This window comes from Engystomops pustulosus, chromosome 10, assembly GCF_040894005.1.
Source record: "Engystomops pustulosus chromosome 10, aEngPut4.maternal, whole genome shotgun sequence".
In the NCBI taxonomy this organism is placed as follows: Eukaryota; Metazoa; Chordata; class Amphibia; order Anura; family Leptodactylidae; genus Engystomops; species Engystomops pustulosus.
This window is the reverse complement of record NC_092420.1, coordinates 10,736,942-10,753,812: the sequence shown is the minus strand read 5'-3', so window position 1 is coordinate 10,753,812 and position 16,871 is coordinate 10,736,942. Positions and strand designations below refer to the sequence as shown.

At 40.0% G+C, this 16,871-nt stretch overlaps 1 protein-coding gene across 1 annotated transcript in view; it reads left to right on the top strand.

Annotated features, from left to right (window-relative positions):
- LOC140103720 (G-protein coupled receptor 22-like) overlaps nt 1–16,871 on the top strand; it is a 142,476-nt gene that overhangs the window by 109,396 nt on the left and 16,209 nt on the right. The window contains exon 2 of the mRNA XM_072126931.1: nt 1,708–1,887. The gene's annotated coding sequence lies outside the window, so the exon portion shown is untranslated. The remainder of the gene's footprint in view (nt 1–1,707; nt 1,888–16,871) is intronic.

Genomic DNA, 16,871 nt, shown 5'->3' with positions numbered 1-16,871 from the left:
TGTACTGATCCTGAGTTACATCCTGTATTTTACTCCAGAGCTGCACTCACTATTCTGCTGCTGGTGCAGTCACTGTGTGCATACATGATATTACTTATCCTGTACTGATCCTGAGTTACATCCTGTATTTTACTCCAGAGCTGCACTCACTATTCTGCTGCTGGTGCAGTCACTGTGTACATACATGACATTACTTATCCTGTACTGATCCTGAGTTACATTCTGTATTATACCCCAGAGCTGCACTCACTATTCTGCTGCTGGTGCAGTCACTGTGTACATACATGACATTACTTATCCTGTACTGATCCTGAGTTACATCCCCTATTATACTGCAGAGTTCCTCTCAATATTCTGCTGCTGGTGCAGTTGCTGTGCATATACAAGACATTACTTACTGATCCTGTATTTTACTCCAGAGCTGCACTCACTATAGTTACACACCTCTCATCCATATGGAGCCACTTCTTACATCACAGTGTCATAAAGTGATTAACACACAGTTAGCAGAACAAGACAAGACATTTGCACTTGTCTGTATTAAGCCGCAGAGCAGCGCTCACCTCTCAGTCTGATTAACATGAGAGGTTCGTTCGCGGCCGGAATTATCCAGTGGAACGGTTTCATTCCCTTCTTTCTATTTGTTATATTTTGGTTAGTAATTGAATTATCCTGACATCTCTCTCTGTTACTGGCGCAGTGAGGCAGGCCCGGCGCTCAGCAGCCTCAAAAATAAAGATTAAATGATTGTACGAGGAGGGATAATGCAATGGAAAATATCATAACTCACAACCGTCTGCACTATGAGTCCCTGCAATATGAAATATTGCTGCATTTCTTTTATTATGTCCCTATGACAACACTTCCTGTCACTGCCCCCTGAGAGGTCACCAATATCATAATACCACAAGATATTATTTATGGGCATTGTACAAAGTGCCACCTATATTCACAAAGAAGCAATATTCTTCTTTTTCTTCAGCTTTTCAAAGTGAATGTTCTCACTTAAAGGGGTTGTCCCAGGTTTAATTATATGTCCTGATCCTCTGGATATGGGATGACATTTACACTTAATTACACTTGGGACAACCCCTTTAATCTAATAGTTATGTGTTTTACCAAATCCAATTCCTCTGCTCAGGCTTCATTGCAAAATTTGGACTTCCCGCAACCACCATTGGGGGGAGCTGAAGAGTTGATTGTATACATATGCAATATGCACTTAGCTCCTTAGCTCCCTCTAGTGTCCTATTGTAATAAGGAACAAATAGAATTGGAACAAATATCGAGTGGTAGATTCATTCCGGACTTATATCTTGGGAAATTATTTTAAGGTTTCACAATCAAATATGCATCAAACAAAATTTTCCACCCTGCCAGGGTTCAGAGAGGATCCTATACTCTCGGCTGACACAAATATTCAGTACAACTCCAACGTCGAGCTAATAAATCTATAGAGTAATCAGAATTATTTCTTTCTGATACAAAGCACCAAAACCTCTGCGGAGTAAAAAGATACAATATTTGCTACCTACAGCCACCACTAGGGGGAGCTTAGTGCAGATAGATTTATAATTGAGTTCAATGGTAGCTGGATTAAAGGGGTATTCTGGGATTTCATTATAAATCATCAATATAAAAAAATAGACAATCCCTCGAAGCTTCAAACCATAAAAGTAAACCAATGACTTTTTTTGTGTCTTGCAGTTCACCCTAGTGTGCATTACCCCGGCTCTGCCTCCATGTTTCTCCTGTGGGCTAATAATATGAGCAGAAGTGGCAACCTCAATGTGTGACCCAATTACCAATGCATGTCGCATGGCAAAAGTCAAGCTCCTCCTCCTTGGCATTTTACATTCATTCATATGAATGTGTCTAACACTTCAGGTAAGTTCTTCAATGTCCAGAACTCTTGATCAGAATAAATGAAGTGGTTGTCCATGATTAGAAGAAATTGGCTGCTTAGTTCTAGCAACAGCGCCACCCCTGTCCATGGGCTGTGTCTGGTATTGCAGCTAAACTTGAAGGGTGCTGAAGAAGGAAGCAGCCATGTTTTTCTTATCCCGGATGGTCCGTTAGAGGTCGGCATCTCAAAAATTCTTATTGCATTGTTCACTAGGGGAACGCTTTTGTGTTTCAGATGTAATTGTAATCTTATTTGTAAAAAAGAAATTAAATATATATATTTATGGTAGAAAAAAACCCTAAATTTTATTTGAAAACAAATGTACACACTGTGATGCCAGATTGCGTTTTCGGCGTGTTTGTAAATTCGCACATGACATGTTTGTGGATGTTTGCAGAACAAAGCTAACAAATTTGACAGAAAATATGGTTCATCATTTTTTTTTTAACAAAAGTGGAATGTTACAAAAATCAATTTTTTTTGTAATTTTTAGTTTAAACCCCCTGACTGGGACGTTAATAACCACATGTAATCTTATGTGTGTTAGTATCAGCAGGACTGTGAAATATGGATTCATATTCCAGGATTGTAGCAGTGGTGGCGTGTGCTCACACTGCTGTGCTCTGTGCTCTCTGCGTTGAGATACTCCATAGTTCACACTTCTGTTCTGAGAAACCACTGTAGTATTCATTCAGAAGCCTGCTTCAACTTTTACTGTGGAGCTGATTATTGCAGAGAGATAAGGCACAGCAGTGTGAGGTTCGACAATCCAGGAATCCAATCCATGGACAGCCCCAGCTTTATTTGTTCTTCATATTGTTAAACTGTGGCAATGAAAGTGTTAATCCCAATCTGTTGTTACCCCAGCTATGGGACACCCCCGCCAGGATTTACTGCCTCATAACAGTTTTCTGCTTTTTATCTGTACATGAAAGGCGGAGGAGTCCCTGGTGATGATATGAAATACATATTTCACCGGCTGCCAGGATCCACAGAAGTTACCTCCCCCCTGACCACAAAGCACTGGTATAGGACAGCTACATGGATAGATATGAGATAGATATGAGAGATAGATAGATAGATAGATAGATAGATAGATAGATAGACAGATAGACAGATAGACAGATAGACAGATAGACAGATAGACAGATAGACAGATAGACAGATAGACAGATAGACAGATAGACAGATAGACAGATAGACAGATAGACAGATAGATAGATATGAGATAGATAGATAGATATGAGATAGATAGATATGAGATAGATATGAGATAGATAGATAGATAGATAGATAGATAGATAGATAGATAGATATGAGATAGATATGAGAGATAGATATGAGAGATAGATATGAGATAGATATGAGATAGATAGATAGATATGAGATAGATAGATAGATAGATAGATAGATAGATATGAGATAAATAGATAGATATGAGATAGATAGATAGATATGAGATAGATAGATAGATAGATAGATAGATAGATAGATAGATAGATAGATATGAAATAGATAGATATGAGATAGATAGATATGAGATAGATAGATATGAGATAGATAGATAGATAGATAGATAGATATATATTAGATAGATAGATAGATAGATAGATATGAGATAGATAGATAGATAGATAGATATGAAATAGATAGATATGAGATAGATAGATATGAGATAGATAGATATGAGAAAGATAGATAGATAGATAGATATGAGATAGATATGAGATAGATAAATGAGATAGATAGATATGAGATAGATAGATAGATAGATAGATATGATATAGATAGATAGGAGATAGATAGATAGATATGAGATAGATATGAGATAGATAGATAGATAGATAGATAGATATGAAATAGATAGATATGAGATAGATAGATAGATATGAGATAGATAGATATGAGATAGATATGAGATAGATATGAGATAGATAGATATGAGATAGATAGATAGATATTAGATAGATAGATAGATAGATATATAGATATGAGATAGATAGATATGAGATAGATATGAGATAGATAGATAGATATGAGATAGATAGATAGATAGATAGATAGATAGATAGATAGATAGATAGATAGATAGATAGATATGAGATAGATAGATAGATATGAGATAGATAGATATGAGATAGATATGAGATAGATAGATAGATAGATAGATAGATAGATAGATAGATATGAGATAGATAGATAGATAGATAGATAGATATGAGATAGATAGATAGATAGATAGATATGAGATAGATAGATATTAGATAGATAGATATGAGATAGATAGATAGATACATATGAGATAGATAGATAGATAGATAGATAGATAGATAGATAGATAGATAGATATGAGATAGATAGATAGATAGATAGATAGATATGAGATAGATATGAGATAGATATGAGATAGATAGATAGATAGATAGATAGGAGATAGATAGATAGATATGAGATAGATAGATAGATAGATATGAGATAGATAGATAGATAGATAGATAGATAGATAGATAGATAGATAGATATATAGATATGAGATAGATAGATATGAGATAGATATGAGATAGATAGATAGATAGATAGATAGATAGATATGAGATAGATAGATATGAGATAGATAGATAGATATGAGATAGATAGATAGATAGATAGATAGATATGAGATAGATAGATAGATAGATAGATATGAGGTAGATAGATAGATAGATAGATATGAGATAGATAGATACATATGAGATAGATAGATAGATAGATAGATAGATAGATAGATAGATATGAGATAGATAGATAGATATGAGATAGATATGAGATAGATAGATAGGAGATAGATAGATAGATAGATAGATAGATAGATAGATAGATAGATAGATAGATATGAGATAGATAGATAGATATGAGATAGATAGATATGAGATAGATATGAGATAGATAGATAGATAGATAGATAGATAGATAGATAGATAGATAGATAGATAGATATGAGATAGATAGATAGATAGATAGATAGATAGATAGATATGAGATAGATAGATAGATAGATAGATAGATAGATATGAGATAGATAGATATTAGATAGATAGATAGATAGATATGAGATAGATAGATAGATACATATGAGATAGATAGATAGATAGATAGATAGATAGATAGATAGATAGATAGATATGAGATAGATAGATAGATAGATAGATAGATAGATAGATATGAGATAGATATGAGATAGATATGAGATAGATAGATAGATAGATAGATAGGAGATAGATAGATAGATATGAGATAGATAGATAGATAGATATGAGATAGATAGATAGATAGATAGATAGATAGATAGATATATAGATATGAGATAGATAGATATGAGATAGATATGAGATAGATAGATAGATAGATAGATAGATATGAGATAGATAGATATGAGATAGATAGATAGATATGAGATAGATAGATAGATAGATAGATAGATAGATAGATAGATAGATATGAGATAGATAGATAGATAGATATGAGGTAGATAGATAGATAGATAGATATGAGATAGATAGATACATATGAGATAGATAGATAGATAGATAGATAGATAGATAGATAGATAGATATGAGATAGATAGATAGATATGAGATAGATATGAGATAGATAGATAGGAGATAGATAGATAGATAGATAGATAGATAGATAGATAGATAGATAGATAGATAGATAGATATAGATAGATGACATTAATGCACAACTCAGATCTGTGCTGTATGTAATGATTTTTATGAGACCTTAAATGCTCTGAAACTGTGTGACTCCCCAGAGGTCACAGCCCGGATTCTTCAGGGAATACATTTGCAAAGGTAGAAAGGCAGGATGGGAATAGACCGCTGCTCCAGTTACCAGAACACAGAGCAGGTAGTGACTGACCCTATCAGGGGGGCCTCTATTTTTTAGACATGGTTGGGATAAGGGTATAAATATTTTTGGGGTTTTCCATTCTCACATTCAGAGGGTGGGAATCTTTTTTGAACTCCCACAATGCACTGCTCCCTGGATGTCCGTTTTTTCACATTAGGTTTTGATTGAGAATGAGTCCAGGAGATGATGGGTGTAACTGTGATAAGTCTTATGTGAAGGGTCCGCAGTGAATATTGCTGAGTCAGCAGCTTCTTCCCAAGGTGCCTTCTATTATAGGATTCCTGCTGAGATGTGACAGGCGCATTTCATTACCTCCGGAGGGGGTGAAGGATTCGGGTCGGGGACGGAGCGGGATCACTGCGTAACGCAGGATAAATCCTGGTTGTGGTCCAGACCCCGAACATAATAAATATTATTATCACTATTCCCACCGCCAGCACTTTTCCTCAATGACAACTTCACCACTGGCTCCCGTCCTTACCGATTCTACGAACCTGTGACATCACCGAGGCCTAGACCAATCAGAGACCTAGGACCTAGTGACCTCAGGATACAGTCCTGCTCATCGCTATCGGCTGAAGGAAATTGGGGCCACAGTTATTACAGTGTTTGCGCCAGTTTTCTGTCTGAGTTTGCACTGAAAAGAACATGGAAACTGCTTGTACATGTAGTTATAAAGTGTCTGCGCCAGTTTTGTGCCGCGATTCACTAAGATCATGCACCCGATTTCCTGCATGTGTAGCTTCCCCGCTCAGGTCCCCGGAGTTCACCTTCTTCTTCCTGGTGCATGTAAGTGCATTGTCCGTGTATAATGCGCTGTGCGGGGAGTCGCTAAGATCGTGCGCCCGATATCCTGCATGTGTCGCTTCCCCGCTCAGGTCCCTGGAGTTCACCTTCTTCTTCCTGGTGCATGTAAGTGCATTGTCCGTGTATAATGCGCTGTGCAGGGAGTCACTAAGATCGTGCGCCCGATATCCTGCATGTGTCGCTTCCCCGCTCAGGTCCCCGGAGTTCACCTTCTTCTTCCTGGTGCATGTAAGTGCATTGTCCGTGTATAATGCGCTGTGCGGGGAGTCACTAAGATCCTGCGCCCGATATCCTGCATGTGTCGCTTCCCCGCTCAGGTCCCCGGAGTTCACCTTCTTCTTCCTGGTGCATGTAAGTGCATTGTCCGTGTATAATACGCTGTGCGGGGAGTCACTACGATTGCGCGCCCGATATCCTGCATGTGTCGCTTCCCCGCTCAGGTCCCTGGAGTTCACCTTCTTCTTCCCGGTGCATGTAAGTGCTTGATCTTGCGACACAAAGTTAAATCCTGCGCTCAGTCCGAATCAGTCAGATCGTCCGATGAAACGCCCCCCCCCCCCCCAATTTGTGTCACATGAAAGCAGCGCAGCTGCGCCACAATCTGATGGTGTGCAACACAATCCCAGCGCAAACCACTTAAATACCTGTCAAAGCCGCACAATTTTTGACATCATCAAGGCAGGAGGCACTTCCGGTATCTGTGAACCTGTGACATCATCAAGGCAGGAGGCACTTCAGGTATCTGTGAACCTGTGACATCATCAAGGCCAAAGACAAATCCGACCTGTAAGAACCTATGATATCACTATCACCGTTCACTTATAAGATCTCTAGTAACTTGTGATGTCACAGGAGATATCACTAAAACACTGGGAAAGATTTATCTACCCAACCTCTCAGATGCCCTCAGTCTGATTCTCTAACATTTCTGCCTCTGGAGTTCCCCTTTAAGCCGGCCCTCATTCCAGCGCAGGAGGTTTTGTATCTCTCAGGAAAGGTTTGTGACAATAGAATTTCCTTGTGAAGTGTCTCAGCGTTTCCAGATGAATGTTCTCGTCTATCATCCTCTGCAATCTCCGCTCCCTCAAGAAGCCTTCAACGTGCCAGGCGGCTGTGAGCACCTTCAGAAATTGCCTTTATCTTAAAGGGAATGAGTTGTGCAGAACGAATTTTGGATTCTTATGATAGAAAAACTGTGGTAGAGCATCAGCTGCCCCCAAAGGACGCCGACACATTGATGCAAAGAGTCTCCAGTTCTGAAGTGATCAGTCTCATAACGTAGGGGAGCGGAGGAACAGGGGGGGGCACTAGGGGCGCAGACTATAGGAGGCAGGGGACTCATCCTACTTGGTTTTGTATGAAGGGAAATTTAGGTCAGCCTTAATCCAGGCTTAAGATCAAAAGCGGAAATCGTTTCTTCGTGGGAGTATAGAAAGGGTACACGGTGCAGCGAGAGAGTTGTGGGCGGCCGCCGGCTATTCACCAGGATCTTATCCCCGTGTTATATGGGATTAAGAAGCAAATAATAACATCCAGACATCTCACCACAGACTGAGGTCTATCCACCAAGAGTCCTCTACTGCTATTACTGCAGAGAGGTAAAGAGGTGATAATCTGTATGAGAGGCGCAAAAATCCCATAATAACCTATTACCACCCAAATCTATCATTATGTGTCCACCAAGGATCATACAATACATCACAGTATAGAAAATGTATAATATGATACGCAGTATTATAGTACTGTAGTTATATTCTACATAGGAGGCGGTATTATAGTAGTTATATTCCTGTACATAGGGGGCAGTATTATAGTAGTTATATTCTTGTACATAGGGGGCAGTATTATAGTAGTTATATTCTTGTACATAGGAGGCAGTATTATAGTAGTTATATTCTTGTACATAGGGTGCAGTATTATAGTAGTTATATTCTTGTACATAGGGGGCAGTATTATAGTAGTTATATTCTTGTACATAGGGGCAGTATTATAGTAGTTATATTCTTGTACATAGGGGGCAGTATTATAGTAGTTATATTCCTGTACATAGGGGGCAGTATTATAGTAGTTATATTCTTGTACATAGGGGGCAGTATTATAGTAGTTATATTCCTGTACATAGGGGGCAGTATTATAGTAGTTATATCCTTGTACATAGGGGGCAGTATTATAGTAGTTATATTCTTGTACATAGGGGGCAGTATTATAGTAGTTATATTCTTGTACATAGGGGCAGTATTATAGTAGTTATATTCTTGTATATAGGGGGAAGTATTATAGTAGTTATATTCTTGTACATAGGAGCAGTATTATAGTACTGTAGTTATATTCTAAATAGGGGGCAGTATTATAGAAGTTATATTCTTGTACATAGGGGGCAGTATTATAGTAGTTATATTCTTGTACATAGGAGCAGTATTATAGTACTGTAGTTATATTCTAAATAGGGGGCAGTATTATAGTAGTTATATTCTTGTACATAGGGGCAGTATTATAGTACTGTAGTTATATTCTAAATAGGGGGCAGTATTATAGTAGTTATATTCTTGTATATAGGGGCAGTATTATAGTAGTTATATTCCTGTACATAGGGGCAGTATTATAGTAGTTATATTCCTGTATATAGGGGGAAGTATTATAGTAGTTATATTCTTGTACATAGGAGCAGTATTATAGTAGTTATATTCCTGTACATAGGGGGCAGTATTATAGTAGTTATATTCCTGTATATAGGGGAAAGTATTATAGTAGTTATATTCCTGTATATAAGGGGCAGTATTATAGTAGTTATATTCTTGTACATAGGAGCAGTATTATAGTAGTTATATTCCTGTACATAGGGGGCAGTATTATAGTAGTTATATTCTTGTACATAGGGGGCAGTATTATAGTAGTTATATTCTTGTACATAGGGGACAGTATTATAGTAGTTATATTCTTGTACACAGGGGGCGGTATTATAGTAGTTATATTCTTGTACATAGGGGGCAGTATTATAGTAGTTATATTCTTGTACACAGGGGGCGGTATTATAGTAGTTATATTCTTGTACATAGGAGGCAGTATTATAGTAGTTATATTCTTGTACATAGGAGGCAGTATTATAGTAGTTATATTCTTGTACATAGGGGGCAGTATTATAGTAGTTATATTCTTGTACATAGGGGGCAGTATTATAGTAGTTATATTCTTGTACATAGGGGGGGCAGTATTATAGTAGTTATAGCCCTGTACATAGGGGGCAGTATTATAGTAGTTATATTCCTGTACATAGGGGGCAGTATTATAGTAGTTATATTCCTGTACATAGGGGGCAGTATTATAGTAGTTATATTCCTGTACATAGGGGGCAGTATTATAGTAGTTATATTCTTGTACATAGAGGGGCAGTATTATAGTAGTTATAGCCCTGTACATAGGGGGCAGTATTATAGTAGTTATATTCTTGTACATAGGGGGCAGTATTATAGTAGTTATATTCTTGTACATAGGGGGCAGTATTATAGTAGTTATATTCTTGTACATAGGAGGCAGTATTATAGTAGTTATATTCTTGTACATAGGGGGCAGTATTATAGTAGTTATATTCTTGTACATAGGGGGCAGTATTATAGTAGTTATATTTCTGTACATAGGAGCAGTATTATAGTAGTTATATTCCGGTACATTTTAGTAATACCTCCTTTTATATATTTATGATACTGTTACATATGGGATGAATCCACCTCAAGCAATTCGTAAGAAAACACATCTTAAATAAAGGAAAGATGGAAACACAGCAGAGTCGTATATTCCCATCCATATACATATTTATATCCCTCTTGTGGAGTGTCATGCGGTATACTGCTCCTGTCTGGCAATGAATATAGATAGGGTGGGGAGTAATAGCTATTACCTTGTCATGTTGGAGTGACATATGTCACTGGAGTACGGGACTATAAATAGCGATAGTGACAAGGACAGCGCAAAATGAAAGATGGAATCTAAAGCACGGGATGAATGTGACACCCGAGGAGCCTTATACCTACCTCTTCTAAGGGGCAGAGACATAGAAGTCAAGTCACCTGGAGGACATTGGTTAATTAGTAAATTATGAAGATTTGTGTCAATTTTAGATATAATTATATACCTGCACTTGCTTATAGTGAAAGAAAACCTGCCTTATGTCAAATGCATAAACCAAGAATGCATATATACAGAAATGGGCTAAAATAGGGAGGTATAATATCCAAAATCCAGATGGAACCAACTAATTGGAACAACACAAGCTCCACCCCCTTTTCCCCAGGTGTGTCCATGGAAAACGTGGAACAGTGGGAAAGTATCAGAGAGCTCCTTGTTGACTGTTATTGACTTTCTAGAAATTTTCACCACTAGGTGGCATCGTTCTATGGCTCGGGAGTCTGTGTATCTGCACTGTGCGACCTCTTGGTGTATGATCGGAGTTGTAATCTTTTACCGTTGCCTTAGATGGAAGCAGCGTCGCTCCCTGGCGTCCTATACATGGAGCCTTTTATGTTCTTTTCCTTGTGAATTTCTGTGGGAATTATCTTAGACGGGAAATGGCTGTCAAGCCTGCAGCGCTTATATTTTACAGTTTGATACACAGCTCCATAATGCAGACACAGACTTATGTAATAGCTGCTTGTTGTGCTGTGCTCAGGGGGCATCTGCTGATAAAGTGCACATCCCTACTGTCACCAATAATAGAAGGGGGGGGGGGGGCTGCCAGGCCGGGGGTCTACATCCTTCTCATTCAAAGAGTTTTCTGTATTTTCATGACTATAAAAATTCTAGATTCACACTGAAGGCATCAAAGCTATGAACTGCTATTCACATTCTTGGCATTCTCTTGATGAGCTTCAAGAGGTAGTCACCTGAAAAGGTGAAGGAATGGACTATACATGTCCGGTAACCCATGAAGCCTGGAGGAGGGTGATGATGTGGGGGGCTTTGCTGGTGACCCTGTTGGGGATTATACTGTACCAGCCTGGTTATCACAGCGTCTTGCAACGGCTGCTATTCCATCCGGTTTGCATCATTTATTTTTCTACAGGACAATGACTCCAAACACACCTTACAGATTGTGTAAGGGCTATTTGATCAAGAAGCAGAGTGATGAGGGCTACACCAGATGACCTGACCTACACAGTCACACCAGACCTGAACCCAATCTGGTTTGGGGTGAGCTGGCAAAAGGGCCAACAAGTGCTGAGCATCTCTGGGATCTCCTTCAAGAATGTTGTAAGACCATTTCAGGTGACTACCTCTTGAAGCTCATCAAGAGAATACCAAGAGTGTGCAAAGCAGTGAACAAAGCAAAAGGTACCTGGACATATTTTCAGTTGTTTCACACATTTTTGTTAAGTATATAATTCCACGTATTAATTAATAGTTTTGATGCCTTCAGTGTGAATCTACACTGTGTACAGTTTTCGTCACTAATGTGCGGAGTGTGTCAGACTATTGAATACTGGTGCACACTGCATGCGCAAGTCGCATTTAAACTTAGTGAATCAGGTTTTTTATGGTGCACCCAGTTTGATGGGCGTGCTCCACATTTCTGTTGAGTCACAGTAATAAACGGACGCCCCTTTATGTGCTATACTAGCGCAGACACTTCATACATACATGTGCAAGCAGTTTCCATGTTGGCAAGGCATGTTTTTCTGATGTGCACTGATCCCACCCTATAGATGTCCCCTTTAAGAATCACTTGTTAAACCCCCGTTCGTGTTTGCGGAGCGATGTGGACACAATATTTATCCATCTCTGAGCAGTGAACCAGCCAGAAATGCAGAGGAGAGCTGAGCAGCATGCCGATCTGAACTGCAAGGCAGGTCGAGCAGAATGGATCTGTCAAATGTCCTAACTTGCTCCTGAGATTCCCAACACTCGGCATTTAGAAGGCTACAGCAGTCAGATGGCCTATTTTCTGTGTACAGAAGGCGCCCATCCTCTGCATCCGGCTAGTTCTCCAAAATTACTGCCACCACTCACATACATTTTAGGGTTAATATCATATTTAATCCATATATATACACTATATCCAACAGCTGGCACTCTGCATGAATGACCCGGATTAAAGAAGTCCTCTAGCCAGTGATTGCCATAGATGGTGATCCACACTGTTGGAATTTTTTCTGTAGCCCTTACCACTCCTGAGCAATCAGGGGTTTTAGTTTTGGCACCCAATATGCTAATTTGCCCCTCTAATGTCAGGTGGGCGGTGCCAGGCTGTCTACGCCAGACCAGCCCACATAAAACAATATAGTGTCATATCATGGCGAATCCGTTTTTTGCTGTTGACCCATGTGAGGTTTGCCACTGATCGAATGACCGATTCAGTACTCTGGTCATCTAATGGTTAGTAATCCACCGATCATTCATGGTGATCCAATGGGGGTCATTTACTAAGGGCCCGATTTGAGTTTTCCCGACGTGTTACCCGACTATTTCCGATTTGCGCCGATTTCCCCTAAATTGCCTGGGATTTTGGCGCATGCGATCGGATTGTGGCGCATCGGCGCTGGCATGCACGCGACGGAAATCGGGGGCGTGGCCGAACGAAAACCCGACGGATTCGGAAAAACCGCCGCATTTAAAAAAAAAAATCTGTCGCGGAGCTTGCACTTACCTTCACTCAGCCCGGCTCGGTGTATTCCAGCGCGTTCCGATGCTTTTCAGCGCAGCAGCGCCACCTGGTGGACGGCGGAGGAACTACCTTAATAAATCCCGGCCGGACCCGAATCCAGCGCAGAGAACGCGCCGCTGGATCGCGAATGGACCGGGTAAGTAAATCTGCTCCATTGAGTTTAACAGCTGTGTTGACCTCTACTGAATGAGCATTGATCTCTGGAGGCTTTAGTGGTTTGGAACAAAATGGTCATATAGGACAATCCAGTGGGATTAATAGTCATCCCCGGTCACTCATTGGCAAATTGGCCACTACTGTTCACCCAATGAAGATCTATAAAGTCTAGTCTTTCCTGACAGCTCTAAAGACTGTAGATGTGGAGGATCTCATAGCGTAGTGGCCAATTCACCATTGACCCAGTGACCATCTGTGGTGGCCAGGTGGTCCTCCCTGAAGAGCCTTTGGTTAGGTATATATCCATATCTGGAAGGCCTTCATCATGGACTTGTTCCTGGAGGAGACCTATTATTTTGGATACCTCATGCGCGGCTGATTTATCAGTTGTTTCTGAACAGTCACAGACAAGAGTTCCTCAACGATGACATCCTGTTGGATCAGTCATCAGAAATGAAATTACTAGCACGGCGCACAATATCTGCTCGACGGCCTGCGGAGACTGGGATTGTGCATGTGAATACCAATCAGCCGCGTTGCCCAGATTTCCACCGTAGAGGCATCTGCAAATACATACACAGCAAATGTGTACACAATGACCCAAAATCTGGCAAATCCAGAAGACCACACCATGACGCATCCACCAAGGAGGAGACATCAACCCGGGCAGAGTCTTATCATTTGAAATCATGTTGATCAAATGTTGATATTATATCAGGTTCTGCGCTGATTCATTTTTTCATGTAGCTTTAGAGCCTCTAAATCTCAATTTGTCTGATACAAGCATAGATGCAGGAATAAATTATACATTTCTAGCTGGTTGAAGCCACCACTAGGGGGAGCTTACTGCATACTGTTTTATTATTAATGGGGTTTTCCTAGAAATCTGGTTGGGGTGGTAATATAACCAAAAATATATGTATCCGCTGAGGTTCGGGGTTCCTAGCCCATGCTGGTTCTTCTTGCCTTAAGTATCTGCACCCTGCCAGAAGTGTTGGGGGATCCTGTTCTTCGGCCTCCTCGATTCACGTGACATCAGAGGATGTGATGCCTCGTTTACCAAGGAGTCCACATTGGTCCCCATTGGTTGAAGCAGGTCCTATGACCCCTTGGAACTTCTGGGTGGGTGCAGGTGGTAAGGACTAGAAGTACCAGAAGACACCGGAACCAGGTGCGTAAGTACATTATACAGAACAGGGTAAGTACATTTAGTTTTTTTTGCTGCCCTGGCATCTAAGGGGTTTTCCAAAGTACCATCTACTGATGAATATAGGATGGAAAGCTGTGATCATTAAATGTCCAGCAACATTGCTGACTGTGCCAAAATCTGTCCAATAAACTGAAATCTTCAAGAACTTCTGCGAACAAACTAGCATGTAACACTTGCCGATTTGTCACATTTGCAAATTTTAGTGCTGGCCTCCCTGTACCAGGAACCCTTAGAGAGACTTTCTGTAACCACCAAGCCAGGTGCCTCTTGTAAGACCCGATATAACTATCCATTCTGCCTCCAATTCACTCCTGTTCCTTACAAATCCACCTGTCCACAAGTAGGGGCTCATATACATCCTAGGTAATAAGCCGACCCCCTCACCTATGTTATTTGGGGATAGGGTGAAGACTTGTGCCGCATGTAATCTGTGTAATATGTGTCTGGCCTTAAACCATCTAATGACATTTTATGTGCAGGGACGTCTCTGTTACACCAGGTCTAAGGTCAAGTGCTACATTTTCTTTTGATTGGTTTGTTCTTATTTTGGAAGGCTGTAACTCGGGGAGAATACAGAACATTACAGCCGCCTTGATTTTAAGGGTCACGGTTCTCATTGTAAATTCATTGTATTACATGCTCTGAATTATGCATGGCTTTTATCTTATTGAGCTGCAAAAAAAAAAGAAAAGCCTGCAAACAGTCCTTTAACCAACACGGGTGTAACCAGCTGACTACACTCTACTAACTACTACTACTACTACTACTACTACTCTACTAGACTACTACTCTGCCTACACCACACAGCGTGTACAGAGATAGCATAATGTTCCCAGCAAGACCATACCCACCAAATGGCAGAAGTAAGAATCACCACCTGCAACCTTGTCCTGGAATACCCACTTTTAGGCAGCATTCACACAAACCCCAACCCTTTTAGGGGACAAGCCGATATTTTATCAGATTTAGAGAAAATTTGCCATTTTAGAGCTAAACAGGTTTCTTGAAATATCTGTTAAGAGGGTTCTTTTTTTGTGATTTGATATGTAATAAAAGTCTGTAGGTCTGCAGCCGCCACTAGGGGGAGCTAATTGCATCTCAATTTATATTGTTCAATAGGAACTGTATGAATCTGCCCCTAGTGGTGGCAGCCTGTGACAAATATGACAATGCCCAAACCTAGCATTATTACCTGCTTGTTAAAATCAAGATATCTGTATGACACATGTATTAGCTATATACCCCCATATCACTTAGGGGATGGGTTCCGCCCCCTTTTAGGGCAAGGAATTTCTGCCGAGACTGTCTATGGAAATTAGGGACTGTACCAACAAATTTAGAACATTTGGCAAATGCCATAAACATTTTAGTATCCCCATACCTAGATTTAGTGCTGAATCTGAGACAACCCCTTTAAGTGAGTGTTGCAGTGGTGATATGGGGCCATTTCTCCTGAAAGATAATCATGATGAAAACATGGCCATGTATAAAATTGCAATGATCTATGATGAAGGGTAAATTGTATAATATTCCAACGTGACGCTCTACGGACGCCAGATCTTGGAATTGATCCTGTGATGACGGAGATTGCCTCTCCAATATATAGATCATCTCCCATAAATACCGGAAAAAGCTGTAATGTTCGGCATATAATGTTACATCCCATTCCTGGAAGATTTCTCTCATCGTGATGTCCATAGAGACGGCTCATCACCAGAACGGGGATCACAGAGGTCTCCGGAGGAAGCAAATCACTGAATGGAAAGTGTTACCTCATAATCTGAGGGATTAACAAAGAAAACATTGGCCATTAGCCTAAAAGTCATTATAAAGTTTCATCAGTGAGGACTCTATCACATCTGTAAGGAGAGATCCTTCAGCCTAAATGGAAAATCTGAAGGCTGCTCCTGAATATGTTATATCTATACTGAGATATAAGCACTAGAAGATACAGGCCGAAAGCCTGAGGCTGCAGTACTGAGACATCCTGAGGACAGCAATGTCACTTTCCAATTTCGGTTATAAAGATCTAACCAAATCACCAAATTCATCAAAGGGAACCTCATTTTATCCGAATCTTGGCCACATGTAATCCTGACAGAATCCCGCATGACAGAGAGCTATGTGGTACTCCCAAATGTTGTGTCCTCTCAGATAAAATATACAGCTTTTTTTTTTAATGATGAAAGGTTTCAAATGGTCGGATCGCCCCGACGTCATGAAAAAAACACATTTGATCCCCCAG